The sequence below is a fragment of the Jaculus jaculus genome, chromosome 3 (genome assembly GCF_020740685.1).
Source record: "Jaculus jaculus isolate mJacJac1 chromosome 3, mJacJac1.mat.Y.cur, whole genome shotgun sequence".
NCBI lineage: Eukaryota > Metazoa > Chordata > Mammalia > Rodentia > Dipodidae > Jaculus > Jaculus jaculus.
Window position 1 is genome coordinate 131,680,131 of NC_059104.1, and position 18,704 is coordinate 131,698,834.

The 18,704-nt window shown below is 42.7% G+C and overlaps 1 protein-coding gene across 5 annotated transcripts in view; it reads left to right on the top strand.

Annotated features, from left to right (window-relative positions):
- Otud7a (OTU deubiquitinase 7A) overlaps nt 1-18,704 on the top strand; it is a 302,377-nt gene that overhangs the window by 69,105 nt on the left and 214,568 nt on the right. The gene's annotated exons all lie outside the window — the stretch shown is intronic.

Consider the following 18,704-nt stretch of genomic DNA (forward strand, 5'->3'; position numbering starts at 1 on the left):
TGAGGGTTTAGTAGTAGCTAATCCACTGGCCTAGCTCTTAAATGCTTTTCATTTTAGCCATCAATGGTAAGGCTCCTGAAGCATAGAAATCTGTTTCCAGGTATCAGTTCTGGAATTTGTTCAGGCACACATGAGATTGAGCAATTTCTCAGGGTCCATTAAATGATTCTAGGCTTATATTTCCTTGGGGGGTGGGGAATGCTATTAGCCATTCCATGATATTCCTGCCAGGCTGTTTCATCTCTCCTCAAGCAAGGGCAACTGTGAATGAGACAGAGTAATTGAAATTCTGTCCCTTTACATTTAAATTACATCATGGTGGCTGATGTGGCTGTTGGGAAGACATTACTGAAGGACAGTTGCTGGTGTGGTTGTCTGAGTTCTGCAGGTCAGTGTACTGGGCTGGGGTCTCTAGGACCAGTACTGAGGGGGTGGATGGGTCTTCCAGGGACTGTACTAGCTGGTACATGCTGGCTAAATGGGTTATTGAGTTTGGGAATATGAGAGAAACAGGCCAATGAGATGCAGATGGAGGCTATAGAACCAGGTAAAAGTGGGGTTCTACCCACACTGGAATCCTCTTTCTTAATACTCTCTGACAGTTGTTTGTGTAGCCCCTAGGAATCCCATTCTGAGGAGAAACAGTGTGTTGTGTCAGTCCAGTTGGCACATCCTCTGGCACCTTCTCTGTTCCTAAGACAGCTGGTTAAGTGAAGGTAGTAGGGTCAGCATCCTCCTGGATCCGCCCGTTACTCAGGTCTTCCAGGGGTGACCCTACAAGGTAGACTGTGGTGAAAGGGAAACTGGCCTTTCAGCACCTGGTGGGTGGAATGAATGTGAAAGTGACTGCCTGAGAGACTGACTGGAGGCTAACTGCTCTGTGCACAGCTGGAAAGGGAAGGGAAAAATTAGCTACCTCAATTAAGGGAAATGTGGCAAATAAATGGACTAATGGTTTGCAGAGGTCACACTGTCCCACCTATAACAGTGGACAGATGGAAGCCTTCTCTGTGATTCTGTGTCTTCCTATGAGGACCTCAGCAAAGTACCTGTGATGACAGTGAGAGGAGGGCATACAGTGCTGCCCTTTAAGGAAAAGAGCTTGACGTGCTTGTGCTTCTGTCTCATTCCCTTTGCCATATTTCTTGGACACATTCTCTCTTTCTACCTCTATCTCTTTCCCTGCATTTACATACACACATGCAGCACACAGTATGTAAAACACACACACCACAGACATCACACCTTCCATGCTTAAAGATGTACACATGTACTTATAGAGACACAGTCACAAACTACATATCCACATGCACATATGCCATGCACCCACATACTGTACATATATGCAAACATAAGCTCTATATCTCCCACATACCACATTACATAGACCCTCCACAAATATTTCTATACCCCAGACACATACAAGTCACACACATACACTTATATTTATATACATATCCACTACATCCTAACTTCCTCACAAACACCATACATCAACAGTATGCCATATATGCAAAGTACATCCCACAAATCCATAAAATAAAGCAGATACACCTCATCCTATACTCCCCAAAGTGTGCATACACAGCATGCCAAATCTACATATACACATCAAATCAATCAAAATGCCCCTATAATTCATTTTCCAAAATGCCTTTCTTACTGTCTGCCTCTTTCCATTCCTAATGTCCTGGTTGCAGTCATCCCTGTCTCTCCCTGGTCAGAAATACTATTATATTTTCCACCAAATATAATTTAAATTGCCCTTGACGGTAGGGGCTGAGACAAGAGGCAGAATCCACATAACTTCTGCAGTGCCTTGTCTGTTGTAATGAGCTCCAGTTGCCATGCCTCTGCTCCATAGGAATCTCCAGGACTCTGCTCTGAGCTGGAGATGCAAGGCACTCTGTGTCCATAAGCATTTGGTCTGGGAAGTCTGCAGTTTGGCTTTGGGCCTCATTGAATGAGGGCAGGGACTTCTCATCAGAGAGTACTCTGCTTCTCCCTAATCCATATCTGTGAGGATCACAGCTTCCTGAGTACCACATGGGGGCTAAGCTGGCTGACACTACAGAGCCAAGAGAGACTAGATTCTAGATGGGATTCCAGAACATGCCCACTCAGCCCTGAGAGCAGTGGGCCCCCAAGGATTAGTGCAGAGTGTTTACTAAAATGTCTTATTTGTAGTAGTGGGCAGGGAGGATGCTGGCATTATCTGTTGTCTCAGACTGCTTGGGCTGCCACAGTAAAGCGCTATTTTATTTTCTGGGTGGCTTAAGCAGCAAGCATCTAGTTCTATAGGGTAGAATTCTCAGATATAGGGCACTGCCCTTATAACCTCATTAACTTTGGGTACTTTATTAAAGATTCATCTCCAAATCCAGTAATATCAGCATTAAGAATTCAACACAAGAATTTGAAGGACACAACAGTCTCTAGCAGTGCTAGACTTTCTAGAATCTTCCTGCCAAGAGTAGGATGTAGATCTGACATCCTGCATCCATAAAAAAAGAATACAGCCAGGCATGATGCAACATACATGTAATCCTAGCATGAAAAGCTGAGGCAAGAGGATTGGTGGCTTGGCACTAGCATGGGCTACATAGAAGCCCCATCTGGCAAAAGGATGTGAGGGACTAGGAGCATGGTTCAGCAGTTAAAGGTGATCATTTACCAAAAGGAGGTGAGGAGAGAATGCACCTGACTGTCCTATACATAAACTTCTAAATATGTAAAACCAGATCCTAGGTAAATGTAAATAGCATCCCTGAAGCTAGGAATGATGAGGATTCACCCACAAGGAGGTGGAACCAAGAATAAGGAACCCACGCCCACCAATGCTGGAAGACTGGACGCTTATATCAGGTGTCTTCTGTTTGCACAGAAGACTGTTTTCTAAATGTGCATCTCTTCAGGATTGCTCTGGTAGTAGAGGTTTTTGGCTGGGAATCAGCTTGGTCTTAGCAGTTCTGATGGTGTCTCAGCAGTGCAGTCCTGCAAGGGCTTTGGAACAGAAAGACAGAACTGCTTACATAGGAAGATGGCTGGGCTGTTGTATTTCCTTAGCAGTTGTTGGGCATCATTTATCATACAATGATGTGGGGAAATACCATACATTTGGACTTTTTCTGTCTCCTGGCCCTTCTCTAGGTAAAAGTACTACGCACTTTGAGTTGTCTACAGCTTTAGTGGGTGTATAAAAGTGACACTAGAAATTCTTAAATTCTCTGGGATAGTGAAACATCATAGACCTTGAGATTCAGCAGCCTGCAAGGGTTCAGTCTATCTCTCTGTCTCTTCTTTGCTCTGTTTGTTTTGGTCTATAGTTTCCAGTCCATTTTATTTCTGGAAGAATGTAGAAGATCCTTAAGCATACTATGTTAATTACTGTGGGAAAAAGCTGTCATGAATCTCTGCTGCTTTTCAGCCATGTCGGGCTGGAAATACATGTCATGTAAACAGCTGGAGTCAGGTGGAGGACCTTTGCCTACCACACACATGACAACCATTCACCAACTCCCTGTAAACCTGTAACAACTGGAGCTAGAAGTATCACATGTGAGTTTCTCAACCATCTGAAGGCCAAAAGAGCTTGGCAATGTTTCTGCCTTTCCTGCTAAAACACTTTTGGACAAAGTGACATGCATTTTGGAGGTAATCAGAGAAAATACAATGTAACAACTTAATAATAGGGGTTTATGTGTATGTGTGTGCACCCACACATGCACAAAATCCATTTCTCCATGTGGTGGTGTGTCTCGCAGGAGAGCAGTGGAGTGTGAGATTCAGTGGTTGAGAAACCCACTCTCAACTGTAGGTAATGATATCAAATTAGCCCCCGCTCAGTTTTACCTTAAGAGTGAGAATGATATTGTTGAACCTACTAAGTGTGCAGAGGGATTAAGAGGCAGGTTTTGCAAACAGACTAGTCCATTGCCTACTACAAGAAAACTGATAGTAAGGGAAAATTGAGTTGAGTTGAATTGTGAATGGAAGAGGAGAAGAGAGCTGGTGGCAGGTGTGAACAAAAGCCATCCCCACTGCTTGGAAAAGCAAACAAGTGTGCATCCCTATAATGAAGGGAATGGAGCAAGGGAAGAGACAGAAGCAGTGCTCCATGAACCCAGCTGTCTCAGGTTATAGACCACGCACTCAGAGCTGGTTTCTGGACAGGGCTATCATGATGGCAACATTCCCTTTCCAGTGAGAAACTTGCTTTTCTAGATTTAGTTTACTTCTGTGAGACTGGAAATACATGTCATGTAAACAGCTGGAGTCAGGTGGAGCTGATTTTGATTGGTGTTTCTCTGATCTCCACCTGTGCAGGCCTGGGTTACAGACATGCATAGCCACATAATGTGAGTGCTGGAGAATTTAGTTTAGGCAGAGTTAGACCCTCTCGGACTCTCATGCTTGTGAAGGAAGCATTCTCAACTGTTGATCCACCTTTCTGGTTCCCTACCCAAACTCGAAATTAGAATATTATTTTAGTTCTGTGGACTGAATACATCTCAAGAGCTTTAGAGGCTGGAAATCAGCAAGAGTTTTATATAAATCAATGTACAGTTTTATTGCTCTAGTTATTATGTATAGACTGGAATATAATTCCTAAATGTGCAAATCTCCAAAATCTTTTTTAAAATAGTTTGTTTCCATATAGAGACTTTCCTAAAAGTTATTTAAAGTAATATGTTATATAGACAATTTCATCAAGCCAGAGAGGGATTTGGAAATGTTGATCAGACTTGTTTCTCCCATGGCTTCACTGCCCAGTGCTTTTAATTGATAGTGTTAATGGGTTTCACATACACATTTGTTCCTTTTGTTGTGTTGTAAAGGAGATCCCAAGCAAAAACTATCTCTACTGTCAATCTTGGTGAGGAGAGTCAGGAATCCAGGCAGTTTTCTGAGATGAGAAGCACCCTTCCTCTCATTCCAGTAATTCTCCTCTACTCATTGAGATCTGAATACAGGCACAGAGTGTGATGTCATTGGGCTCTGGATTTTGCCAAATGTAAACTTGTCAGTTTCTACATGTGCTTACTGTAGACAGAGAACCTTTTGGTAGGTAACACACCTCCCTTCAGAGCATGGTTCTTTCTTATACTGTGCCTGTTTGAGCAAGGAAAGTTAGTGCCCACAGGAAGAGAAAACATACATACATGTAGTACACTGGCTGACCTTTTAGTATAGAGGGCCCCACACAATGGGCACTGGAGAGAGTTGGGAGAGATTCCTTTACAGGGCTCTAGCTTCAGTAGGAGCCTCCATTGCAGGTCACTGCTGCCCAGTCTGCCTTCTCCAGATTATTGGCTGTCTGAACCTCTGCTATGTTTGTAAGTTGCTCCCAAACCAGGTTCAATACTTTTTTTGCACATGACAGCCTTTGGTGAGTTCATCCCCCAGCCTTCAAGCTGAATCTAGACCCCCTCAAGCTAAGTCATCCTCCTGTTGCTTTCTTAGGGGCCTTGTTCAAGTAGGGGGGCAAGTAGGACAAGATGAGGACAGCTCCTACCAGATTTTAGGTTAGCACACCTAACAGATGAGAAACAACTGAAGCACAGAGAAGCTTTCTGATGGCTGGCTTCTTCGCTGGCCTCTGGATACAGTCCTTGGGGGTAATTATTTTATGTTGTGGCTATTGTTTTGTTATAGTAATGTTTGCACAAGTTGTGTTCAGTTCTAGAGCTCAGAAATAGCTCATCAACACTTAGATACCAGTGGTCTACATAGACATAGAATATCTCTTCCTTGGATAAATTGGATTGAAAACTGGGTCTAGGCCTGGTTGGATGCTGTTCATAGAGCTACCACTGTGGTGGCTTCTCAGGACAGAGAACTCTGGCATGGCCAGAATTGGGCCAACTTTCCCTAACCCCACCTCAACATGAGCCTGATCTCTTTGTAATCTCTGTCTTCACTCCCTGCTCTAGTCCTGAGAGGCATCATGAGGTAGAGGGGATTAAAATGGCAGTGGGCAGTATCAGTGTCAGGTGCAATCAGAGTCACATTCCGAGCTCCTATACAGTGGGTAGAAAGAGGGGATCCTGGTGCCCTCCTAGATTCTAACTCAGGAGGTCAGGGTGAGGCTCTAAGGGTTTTCAGTAAACTCTATAAAGAGATAGCCAATCTGTTGACATTGTCATATATAAATATGTTGGGCCACACACACAGCTACTCTGGGATGAATGTGACCATGGAGCCGTAGTTTGAATGTACCTATAAAACCAAGAGCCCTGTGAAATTATCAAGGGTTGCAGCCCCTCCTTACTACATTAAAGATAAATTATATTAATTGACATCAAATAAAACTGGCTGTGTTTAATCTCAAACCGTAGTTTCATTCCACTCCACTGTAGTTTGTCCCTCACCTGGTATCATATGCTGTCAGCAACCACGTGGAAACTTTGAACTCTGTAACAGACAACTACAGTTGGTCTATGCATGCTTCTCTGGGTTCAGAACCAGTTGCTTATGGTGTAATGCATTTTATTCTAAAGTTAAATTTAATTTTAATGGGCATAATACATGTACATATTTATAGGGCATAGTAAGTAACATTTGTGATAATCAAATCAGGGTAATTAGCATTTCCATCCCCTAGAACATTTATCATTTTTTAAATATCTTTTTGTTAATTTTTTATTTATTTATTTGAAAGTGACAGAGAGAGAGGGAGAGAAAGAGACAGATAGAGAGGGAATGGGCACACCAGGGCTTCCAGCCACTGCAAATGAACTCCAGATGTGTGTGCCCCCTTGTGCATCTGGCTAATGTGGGTCCTGGGAAAATGAGCCTCGAACTGGGGTCCTTAGGCTTCACAGGCAAGTGCTTAACCGCTAAGCCATCTCTCCAGCCCTATTTATCATTTTTATGTGTTGGGAATGTTTGGACCCTTCTAGTTATTCCAAACTCTCTCCTGAGTTGTAGTTCATAGAACTGGCATGAACCCCTCCTGTCTGTATCTCCACTAACCTTTCTCCTGGTCCTGGTCTCATGAGGAGCTCAGAGGTCATCTGCATAAAAACCTTGCTTGCAGATGCTCACTTGGAGGGGTGGGTGCTTATGGAACTTCCTGAGAACAGTACAAAAGCCTTTACATAGCCAAGTCTTTTGAGTTATAAAGAGGAGGCTGTGACTTCAGCTGGGTTCTGCAGCATGTATGGACAAGAAGTGGGATTTGGGGCCCATAAGCAGCTCTCATCAGGTTAGGAACAAGATGACCTCTTAAAAAGAGCTTTTCTTTCCCCCAGTATCCTCAGGAAGTCAAGTGAGAGCTGTTCCCATGCTTTTCTGGGCATGTTGGTCGCTATGCAGAGCATGTGTTTTGATGTCTAACCTGCATGAAAATCTGAGCCACTGGTGATTTGGAGCAAGAAGTAACATGTATCAAATACAGTGAGCAATTTTTGTTCAATATTTTTAATAAGTGTTTTGTGAATGGTGAAAATTGGAAGGAAAATGACATTTTAGCAAATAGTAATTTACTGTTTTGAAATTCACTTTAGGCTTTTAAAATGATGCAGACTGATATGAGATGATGCTTTATCCCTGAATTCTGAGCAGCAGGCAGTGTGGCATGGAAGCAAAGCACTTCCTAGCCTGCAAATTAGAAAATAGCAACCACTGTCAGCTGTGTGCTGCTGAGTGACCTGGAAACTTGGGCTACTCTGATCATCTTTTTCCAGAACATGATTGTTGGTTGTACGAATCAGAAGCATTCAACGGGCCATTTTTAGTACTGGGAACAGTGAATTCACTAAACCTCACCCATAAAACTGATCCTTCCCTCCCCAGCTCAGAGTCACCCGAGGAGCCCAGACAGCCCCCTGCTGATGATGTTCAGGGCCTCTCTCTCCAGAACTGTAGAGGTCCTGAGCCTCTGTAGTGCTTAACACCACCTCCTAGTCATAGGTAATTCAGTCCAAAGAGGTCAGCCTGCAGTCCTCCTAGTATTGTTATGCCAGAGAGGTGGTAACGGTCCAAAGTCCATTTATGGGGAGGAATGTGGTGGTTTGATTCAGGTGTCCCCCATAAACTTAGGTGTTCTGAATGCTAGGTTCCCAGCTGATAGAGATTTAGGAATTAACACCTCTTGGCAGCAGTGTATTGTTGGGGGTGGGCTTATGGGTATTATAGCCAGTTTCCTCATACCAGTGTTTGACACACACTCTTGTTCCTGTTGTCCACCTTATGTTGGCCAGTGGGTGATATCAACCATCTGCTCATGCCATCATCTTCCCCTGCCATCATGGAGCTTCCCCTTGAGTCTGTAAACCAAAATAAACCATTTTTCCCCCACAAGCTGCTCTTGGTCAGGTGATTTCTGCCAACAGTGCAAACCTGACTGCAATAACATGTATTTTATGATTTAAGTTTATGACAAATAATATACTTATTTTGCAACATAAATATTACTTACTCATTTAAAACAGCATTCAAACATCATAAGTTCTCTTGGCTTTAGCTAAAAATTTAAGGTAATATAAGAGTAAATCTCATTGTGTACACTCACACTTATAGACATACAGTATAGTTTGCCCTTAGACAGATCTTTGCAGTGACCAAGTAGATTTCTTGTCTGTAATTTCTTTAATTCTTTTAGGTTTTTATTTATTTATGAGAAAGAGAGAGAGAGAGAGAATGAATGAGTGCACCAGGTCCTCCAGCCCTGGCAAACAAACACCAGATGCCTGCACCGCCATGTTCATCTGACTTATATGAGTACTGGGATGGGTCCTTACCCACTAAGCCATCTCTCCAGCCTCAATTTCTTTAATTTTTTAAAATTATACTTTAAATTTTTATAATTACTTCAAACAAGCAGTTTTAGATCTTTTTTAAAAATGTGGGTGCATGCATGCATGCACACACACACACATAGGCAGACACATGAGGAGATCAGTATCTTAGGTATCATGACACGCCTCTTTTTTATTTTTATTTTTTTGAGGTAGTGTTTCACTGCAGTTCAGGCTGGCATGAAATTCACTATGTAGTCTCAGAGTGGCGAACTCACGAATTCATGGTGATCCTCCTACCTCTTCTTCCCAAGTGCTGGGATTAAAGGCCTGGCTTTTTTTTTTTTTTTTTCCTCATTGCTAAGGAACTCAAATTTACCAATTAGACTGCACTACGTGACCAGCAAGCTCCAGAGATCCTCCCGTCTCTGCTTCTCCACTGCTGGGATTACAGCACTATGCTATCATATAGAATTTTTATGTGGGTTCTAAGGATTGAACTCAGGCCTTCCTGCTTGCAAGGAAAATACTGTACCAATTGCTATCACTCCAGCACTGGTTTTAAGCCTGTTGAAAAAAATACCTACATATCCATGATGATATGCATTGCTGGCCTGGATATGCATTGCTGCTCCAGTCTTGGAAGGTTTAGATTTCAGAGAACCTGTTTCCTGTGGCTACCTGCTGTTAGGCAGGAAACACTGAGACATTGGGTGCTATGGTTGGTGCTGCAGGCTTGGCTTAGCCAGTGTAGGAAGAGTGCCTGGTCCCTGAGAGTCATAGGCAGGTTCTGTCCTTGCACCTGACACCCTGTTGTCCAAGATCTGGAGGCTGACTCAGCTCTGTGCCCTGCCTGGCTGAGGCTTAGCACCATTGTAAGAGTTTAGTAATTGAATGCTCCAGTGACTGTATATTAGAATACTAATTGTAGGGTGGGGCTTTTTTCTGGTCATATCCACTTTCTACAACCATCTGTGGAAAGCTGATCCTGTTCTTTAAAAATAATGAGGCTGCTGGGTAATGTGGTTCATTGTCTGTGTGTGTCGGGGGGTTGAGATTACAGGTATGCAGGTGTGCTTTGCTAATTGTTTTGGGTCCAGAATTTAGAGACCCTGAAAGGCCGCCCTAGGTCATATGGAGGGTCAGCAACCTGGGTGATCCACAGAAGGCTCCTCGGTATTCCTCGGTGTGCCCTAGTTCCTCGCAGCAGAAGTCAACAGAAAACCACTTGCTTGTCAGAGGTTTCAGAAGAAACCACACCAACCCCTAGGCCTCCTTTCCTTTGGGGTAAGCTCTCGGTGGAACTGTCTTCCCAGCTTCTCTCTCTGCTCAAGCTCTGGTGGTGAGACCGATTTGTGATACAGATCTCCTGTGAATGGAAAGCTGGACTGAGACCCACAGCAGTCTCTATGCAGATGGAATTGGGACCTTGGTAGCAGCCTTCACAGGGCCTGGGATGCCACCATCAATGATAGGGAACACCCACCATAGTGACCAGCCATAAAGAGCTTTGGGTGAGCTGGCTCCTATGTCCCTGCTGGCTGCCTTGCAGAGACTTGAGCATCTTCCCTGATGTCGTCAATGGAGTCCCAATGACTTTCAACCTCCAAAAGCAGTGGGCTATACTGGCATTCCTAATCTGCATTGCATGTTGAACATGCAGAGTGGTGATCCCCTGAACATCCAAAACCCTAGACATAAGGTTGCCTCCTCTGGACCAACGAGTGTTCGTCTGACTGAGCCTCGGGTTCAGTACTGCAAGTCATGCAGTCTAGGATTTGCTGTCTAGTAGTGGGCATTCCTTGAACTTCCACATGAGCCCAACCAGGGTCATACAGGTCTCATTCTCTGATCCTGCCCACAGCAGACCCAACTCTTCCCTGCCCCACATCTGGAGTGATTTGGGGGCTCTTTAGCGACTAATTGCCTTTAGTTCTGCCTTTCCTGAGGTCCTGAGATGAAGTACTAGGGTACTGTGATAAACAAGATATGTAGATATCTACACTCCTTGTGTTTCCACCAGATGGTGATAACCAGTGTCCTGATGTATAAATTGGTAACTGTATAAAGGAAACACAGAAGCAACTTGGCTAGCACCAGAAGGCCTCCCTTAGCTTGCAATTGCTTTAATGTGTAATGGATGAGTAGGTAATGAGGCAAAGAAAGAAAAGGGCATCATTTGGCTAGTCAGGCAGCTTGTACCAGACAGATGGTTGGAGTGGAGAGCATGCAAAGGACCTCACAAGGCTGGGGTTGGTGTGGGCTGCATTGTGCAAGGCCTTTGCCTCTAGGTTAGGGGCAAAGTGATTGCATCTTCATGGCTTTGTGTGTACATTCAAAGACCAGGACTTTCTGTGCTAGGAAAAGATGCCTCCTGCTGCAGATAGAAAACCGCTAGGTTTAGCAGGAAGTCTGGGAGACCTGTGCCTATCATCTGGCAAGAGAAGGTGCTTGGCTCAAACATCTACTTTGGACTCATTACTGCCTCCTCTTGAGTCCTGACACCTCTGCTGCATGGTCCTGATACCTTACCTGTTGTATGTCTAGCCATGTGTTTCCTTGGTAAACTTCAAATCCTTTATGCACAGGGGTCTGTGTTACTGAATTTCTTAATTCTGTCCTATCTAGCACACAGAGGCTGGGGATAGAGTCAATGAATAAGTGGGTAGATGGATGGGTGGGTGATGGGTAGATGGATATGTACATGGATGGATGGGTAGGTGATGAATGAGTGCTTACAGGGCATAGGGGTGGGGGGACACTGGACTTGGATTTAGTCATTTTTCTATCATATCCTATCTGATTTCCCTTGAGTGAGTAACTTCATTACTCTCATTTTTAATTCATTCACCTGAAAGTGTAGCTAAGTGTTACGTACTACTTAGTATTATGGGATGACAGGAGATAAGTACAGCAAATATATATGTGAATATTATAAGAGCATGAATAAATGTTGTTACTGTGCTAAGCAAACCCTTCAAATAATGTGAGGCAGCAAAAAAGACTCCCTTCCTGTCCCTCAGCATCTGTAGGAGGGAAGCCTTTCAGTTTGATTACTGAAGCTCCCATATGGTAAGTGGATGGGGGACATCTGTGTTCATATGCCAGAGAGAGTCTTCATGTATACCCAGTGCCTTGTGTTAATAATCATCCAGCCATTAATATCTTTCCAGACCTCTGTCTGCATCAGAACCTGGTACCAGCCTACTCACTCCATGTGGATTTTAGTATAGTAAACACAGTCTCTGCTTCTGTGAATCAGGAGTGGTTTCTGGGTTCAGCATTTAATGTGGATGCCATGATTAGCTTAAAGGAGAGTTTGGATTATATGTGAAGATATCCTAGACCACCTGCTGCACTGCCTGTGTCTTTAGCCCTATTTTCTCCTCTGGCTTGTGACTCTTTGCTAAGGTGAAGCCCTAACTCCTAGGACAAGCAGAAGCCAGCAGGCATTTGGAAAAATTAGGTGCAAGCCAAACAGATCTAGATCCCTCTCTGTCTTAGTAGGCATAGGATACTCTAACAGATAAACAGGCTGGTGGCTTAATAAGCAAACATTCATTTCTTTATGTTCTAGAAGCCAGGCCATTAATGCAATGTCAGGTGTTAGGTAGGTTTAGTTTCTAGTTAGGACATGCTTTTAGATTTGTAATAGGAAGCCTTCTGGCTATATCCTTACATAACCTATCTTTAGCACATGCAAATGGAGAAGGAATCTTCCTTCTCTTACAAATGCACTAATTCTGTCTCGGGGAACTCATTCCCTTGGCTTCATCTAAACCTGAGAGCCTCTCAAAGCCCCACCTCCAAATACAGAGATGCAGAAGGCTAAGGGCTCACCTTGTGAACATGAATAAAAATAAGCATTCAACCCATAGCATAAGCCCACCACTTAGGAGTCAAGTGTAGCCAACATTTACATTGTATTCATTGTAATACATCATATAAAGATGAGTTAAGATGTACGGAAGGGCTAAGTATGGTGGTACATGCCTGTAATTCAAACACTCACGAAGCAGAGACAGCAGGATCACACAAGTTCCAAGCCACTCTGATTTGTATATCAAGTTCCAGGTCAACCAGGGCTGTATAGAAAGGTCCTGTCTTAAAAAAAAAAAAAAGCAACTATACCATTTTAAATAAGGGACTTGAGCTGAATAAAATTTGATATCTCCCTGGGTCTTGGAATCAACTCTCATGAGATATTAAAGTACAACTATAATGTTAAAAATTAAGCCATATGGTGAGTCCTTAACATGTATAACTGCTGTCTTTATAAGAACAAAGGACAGCCAGATGCCAGGATTTGCACACAAAGAAATGGCCATGTGAAGTCATAGTCCCTCCACAAACACAGTAATCAGTGTTCCACGGTGAATGTGCTAGGAAGAAGCATTGCAGCACTGAGAGGATCAAGACATACCCAGACTGACACTTCCTTTGAACACTTGGCATTAGGGGATTTTTTTGTGTGTGGAAAGCAGCTTAAATTTGTAAGCATCAATTCAAGTTTAGGACTGAATATAGGAGAGGGCAAGCAACTTTCTTTGGTTACAAGTCATGTGACTGTTAGGTTCAACCCAAGCAACAGGGGCTGTTCATTATGCATGGAGGAGCTGGGAGTACACTGGGAAGACAGACAAGTTCATGGCCGTGGGACATAAGGAAAGGGCTTGAGATCCAAGAGAGATGTCAGATGCCTGAGCAGAGACATCCCTGAGAGTCACATGGGATAGAAAACCCGAGTTACTAGAATCAAGTTCTTGTGGGTGGTTCTGACACTGATTTAAGGACAAGCCTCCCAGAAATGTCATGTGCCTGTAAAACATGGTACTTATACAACCCAATCTCTACTGATGCTGAGGAAAGCACAAAGAGAGGGAAATGGTTCATTAACAAGTGTCAAGTTCATGAGGTTCCATCCAGCTGGGACCAACATGTGCCATGTGCCTCTGCCCAGAGTATCTCCTACCTGGACTCAGGAACTGACTAGAAGGGAAGGAATTAGATTTGAGCTGTCCATTTCATGGATTGATTACATTAGATGATCTGTAATGCTGAAGGAAGACAATTAGAACCTTGGCTTATTCTGCAATGGAGAGTAGAACCTTTTGTTGTATAATTCTAACTTAAATATCCTTAATTATGAATGTATGGAGAATAAATAAAGCAACTAAGATTGATGCCACATATCAAAATTGATTCTGCCTTTAATTATTAATGAATGTACTTGAGCTCTAATCCTATAATCTTGGCAATCAGGAAGCTGAGGCAGGAGGATTTCTAGTTCAAGACCAACCTGGACTATGTAGAGAGTATTTAAGAAAAAGAGATAAAAAGAATTTATAGCCTTATAAGTTAGGCTTAATGAAAATGGGCTACTTCTGAGATGGAAAGGGGCACTGTTGACAATATGCTTTCCCTGGAGGACAGAGCTATATATAGTCAGACCATTTATAAGGGGTGTGGCATAATTCTGAATAACAAGATGTCAGGTAGAAGGAAACAGCGTGCAGTAATAAATATGATTATAGATAAAGATGAATTATAGCAATGCTTTCTTCAAAATGGATTCATACTCACTGGTTGAGCTCCTGCATATGACTCGCACAGAGGAGCCCTCAGAAACATCCATGACACACATGACCCTCCTTCATGGAGTTCCACATTCCCCAAGGCAAGGAAGAAACCCGAGAGAGCTCATGCTGTAAGAAAGGCTATGTGTTTGGGAAACTGAGGCTCATCACTAGGAGAAAGCATGAACAGGCAGCCCTGCCAACTCAGGAGCTCTGCAGAGACACCACCTATGGCCAGGACTGTGGTCTTTATGAGGTGGCAGACCCATCCTGGAAAAGTCTGTGTTGTTAGTGAATGATCTATAATGATAGCAACAAACTCAATGTTGTAACTCATTGATCCTAAGATTACATTTTATCATGGCTCAAACTGTGATGATCATCCCACTACTAAAGTCTAGTAGGTGGTCCGAATGGCCACTAAGGCTGTGTGTGTGCAAACTCTTCATGGTGTCATCCCTTGCATAGATTGACGATGGAAACATATCAGGAATCCATTTGCCTTTGCATTGAAGAGAGAAGCCACCAAAAATGGTGTGCCTAGGCATATTCACAGAGTAAGTACTTCCACTGAGAAGTGACCACAAGCTTATATTTCCGGTGAGAATCAACAAATTTCTGGAAACTCAGGAAGGAAAGTTTCTACAAGGAGGAGGATTTGTGTTCCATCTTGATCATACAAAGAAGACACTGTCACCACTCACCCTGTTTGTAGGGGAGGGTGGGAAGTTTGAAACAGTGTCCCCAAAGCAACCTGAAAGCCCCTCCATGCTCCCAAGGTCAGCATAAATGACGCTAGGAGAGTGTTGTCACCCGGGGCACCTCAGAAAGTGACTCTTAGGATGTCTTCCCTTATTGGTTTCACTTACTGTTTTCCTTTTTGTGTCTGTGCAAGAGTAATGCTTTAAAGGAAACTTTGCTTAGATCTAAATAAAACTAGAAATCAGGTCCTGGAGAGATTACTCAGTGGTTAAGGCACTTGCTTGCAGCGACTAACAACCTGGGTTCAATGCCCCAGTACCCATGTAAAGCTGGATGTACACATGGCACATGCATCTGGAGTTTATTTGCAGTGACCAGAGGCCCCACTATACCATACTTCTTTTTCTCTCTCCCTTCTCTCTCCTTGCAAATAAATAAATAAACATATTTTTTTTTAAGAACAGGAAATGTGCCAGGTTTGGTAATGTATGCCTTTAATCTCAGCACTTGGGAGGCAGAGGTAGGAGGATCACTGTGAGTCCAAGGCCACCCTGAGACTACAAAGTGAATTCTAAGTCAGCCTAGACTAGAGTGAAACCCATCCGTCCCCCACAAAAAAAGAACTGGAAATGATACAAAAGTGTCAGCTTATAGTTAGCTTGGTGGCTTTTCTTCCTTAATTCTCTGTTACACTTTGGCCTTTCTAGCAATCATGACCATCATTTTTTTTTTCAATTCTGGGGATGCTATGGTTAATTTAATAATTTAATATTTCAACTAGACTAGGTTTTGATACCCATATATTTAGTAAAACACATCTTAACGTTGCTGTGAAGGTATTTTTCACATGTGATTGACACTTAAATCAGTACATTTTGAATGAAGCTTTTTTCTCTTCATGATGTGGGTAAGCCTCGGCCAGTCAATCAATTGAATGTTATATGAGAAAACACAATGTGTCCCAAAGCAAAAGGAAATCTACCTCCTTGGTGGCTTCAGACTCAAGTTGCACCATCAAGTGGAGTTTCAGTCTGCTGATCAGCCCTGCACAGTGTGTTCTCGCCAGTTCCCACTAATAAGTGAGCCATGTCCCGAACATACATCAATAGACAGACAGACTGACTGACTGACTAATACTACTTCCATATCTCTGGAGAGCCCTGAATTCTACAAATTTGGATTCAATAAGTATTGTAGTGTTCTTTACTCTGAAGCTGGCTGACTTTGTGAGAAGCTCACCAAGACTCAGCTGAGCCTTCTGTGAAATGAGAATGTTGTTGCATCCTCACAGCTTTATCATGGAGGTTCCAAACATGAGACAGTAAAAGCATTTACCCAGCCAAGCTCCAAGAAGGAGCTAGGACTATGTTTGAGGCATGAGTGACTGCATTCTTTGCTGTCTGTGTTGTGGAGGGTGAGGTATGAATGTTCTTTATTTTATGAAGAGAAGGCTGAGTCAGAGCAGTGCAGTCATGTTCCATGTCACCTTGAAGTGGCAGCCTGAACCTCCCAGGGGCTAGTCTCCTAGCTCCTGTGTAAAGAGAGCTAAAGTGGCATGCACAGAACACTGGCCACAACCCTGTTCTATATATCATCCAGTCCAAACTTCCAGCTACACAGCTCTGACTTCATAATCCCATCCTGGCTCTGCCTTGGGCCAAACCTCTGGGGTACATGCCCAATTCTAAGAAAGTGTATATATGTACTGGTCACTAGTGGCTGAGACAGCCTGGCTGTAGATGCATTTCTAACAGAAAGTCTGCTTTGCCCTTGCATGTTCCAAATTAACACTGAGTCACTACCAGATTCTCCTGCCTAGATGGAGCAGGCAGCTGTGAATTTGTCAAGATTTACTCTCAAATTGTTCTTTTGAAGGGACAGTTTCATTTTTAATATTAAAATATAATGAAAATAACTATTGTTGATTGTTTAGGAGATTCATAATAGCAATAATTTTATCTTCATATGGATGGATTATTATTCACAGAGCAGTGACTATACTAGAGAGAGAAAGGAAGTGATCTTCTATTTCACTGAAGTTAAATAGATTGACTTTTTACAAAATTAAATCTTCAGCTAACTAATTCATGTATCTGGGTTGCTTATAAAAGCCAGGAGAAACAATCATTACTTATTTGCAAGGTAAGATTTGTCCTCTTCTCTCAAACATTCATTTACTCTACAAGTCAGAGGGAGCTTTGACCCAGTCACCTTGTGGAAGAAGCTTTCCCCAGGCTGGACTAGGAAGGATGCTTAAAATGGTCCCCTAATTCCTGTCACTCAAGCAGAAGTTCAATGAAGGGAAGATCAGGATTTTCCTTGCACACTGCTCAATCTCCAGCCTGTAAAGCTATGTCTGCTAGCAAATAGGAGGTATCTAGTGTATATTTGTTGAATGAATGCATCAATCAATCATTTACCAGTTTACCTCCATATTATACAGAGGCTGATTGGCATTACTTTTTGCTTGGTGCAATAAATATTACATAATGTCTTTAGATAAATAACTTCCCATACAGAGAGACCTTACTGTTTGAGATATTAAGGTATACCACAAATGCACAGTAATTAAAGGCTGTGGTCTGAGGCAAATATAGACAAATAGGCACATAACACAGCATAGGGAGCTGGCTTGAAGACAGACCTTTGTGTGGCAAAAGCTCAACATTCATAAAGGTAGAACCACAAATCAATAGAGAGAGTTTCTACACAGAAACTTTAGAAACATTCTATATGGGGAACACTTCTATGTAAAGAAAAACCAAATAGGAACAATACCAAATCCTAAAGCAATGCTAATAGTAAATAAAGGCTTAAGTTGTAAAGTTAATTGAAAAAGGCTAAAGTAAAAGAAGGGCTTCTAAAATAAAGCTTTTAAGAACATAGATTATGAAGCTGGATTTGGTCATGTTAGAACTAAGCATTCCTGGTTGTAGCGATCTTGGAAAGAATGAACAATCAAATGACAGGTTGTAAGTAAATAACTATAATTCTAGGAATATATAAAGAACTCTTCCAGAAGCTGGGTATGGTGGTGCACACCTTTAGTCCCAGCACTCGGGAGGCACAAGTAGGAAGATCACCATGAATTCAAGGCCACCTTGAGACTCCATAGTGAATTCCAGTCAGCCTGAGCTAGAGTGAGACCCTACCTCAAAAAAACCAAAACAAACAACAACAAAAAAAAAACACTTCCAAATCAGTAGGAACCAAGAGGAGCTCAAATAGAAAATTTGGTATAATGGATAACCTTAATTATCAACATGATATGACTTAGAATCACATAGTAGACACATGTATCTTGAAACATGAGTGTGAGAGTGTTTCCTTCTGAGAAGGGACAACTGGCCCTAAATATGAGCAGGGTCATCTCATGGCCTGCTGTTGTAGCTATCTTGTTATTGCTGGGATAAAGCCCCTTAACAAAAGCAGCGGATATGAGGAAAGTTTGTTGTTGTTGTTGTTGTTGTTGTTGTTTTTAATTTTGGCTTGCAGTCTCAAGGGGAAGTTTCATGATGGCAGGGGACAGCATGGTATGAGCAGGGGCTGGAATTCACCTTTGCACAGCAGGTGGAAAACAGCAGCATGAGAGTGAGACAGACTCTGGCAAGAAGGAGCTGGCTATAATACTCTAAAGCCCGCTCCCAATAACACACTACTCCAGTGAGGCTCCACTCCCCAAATT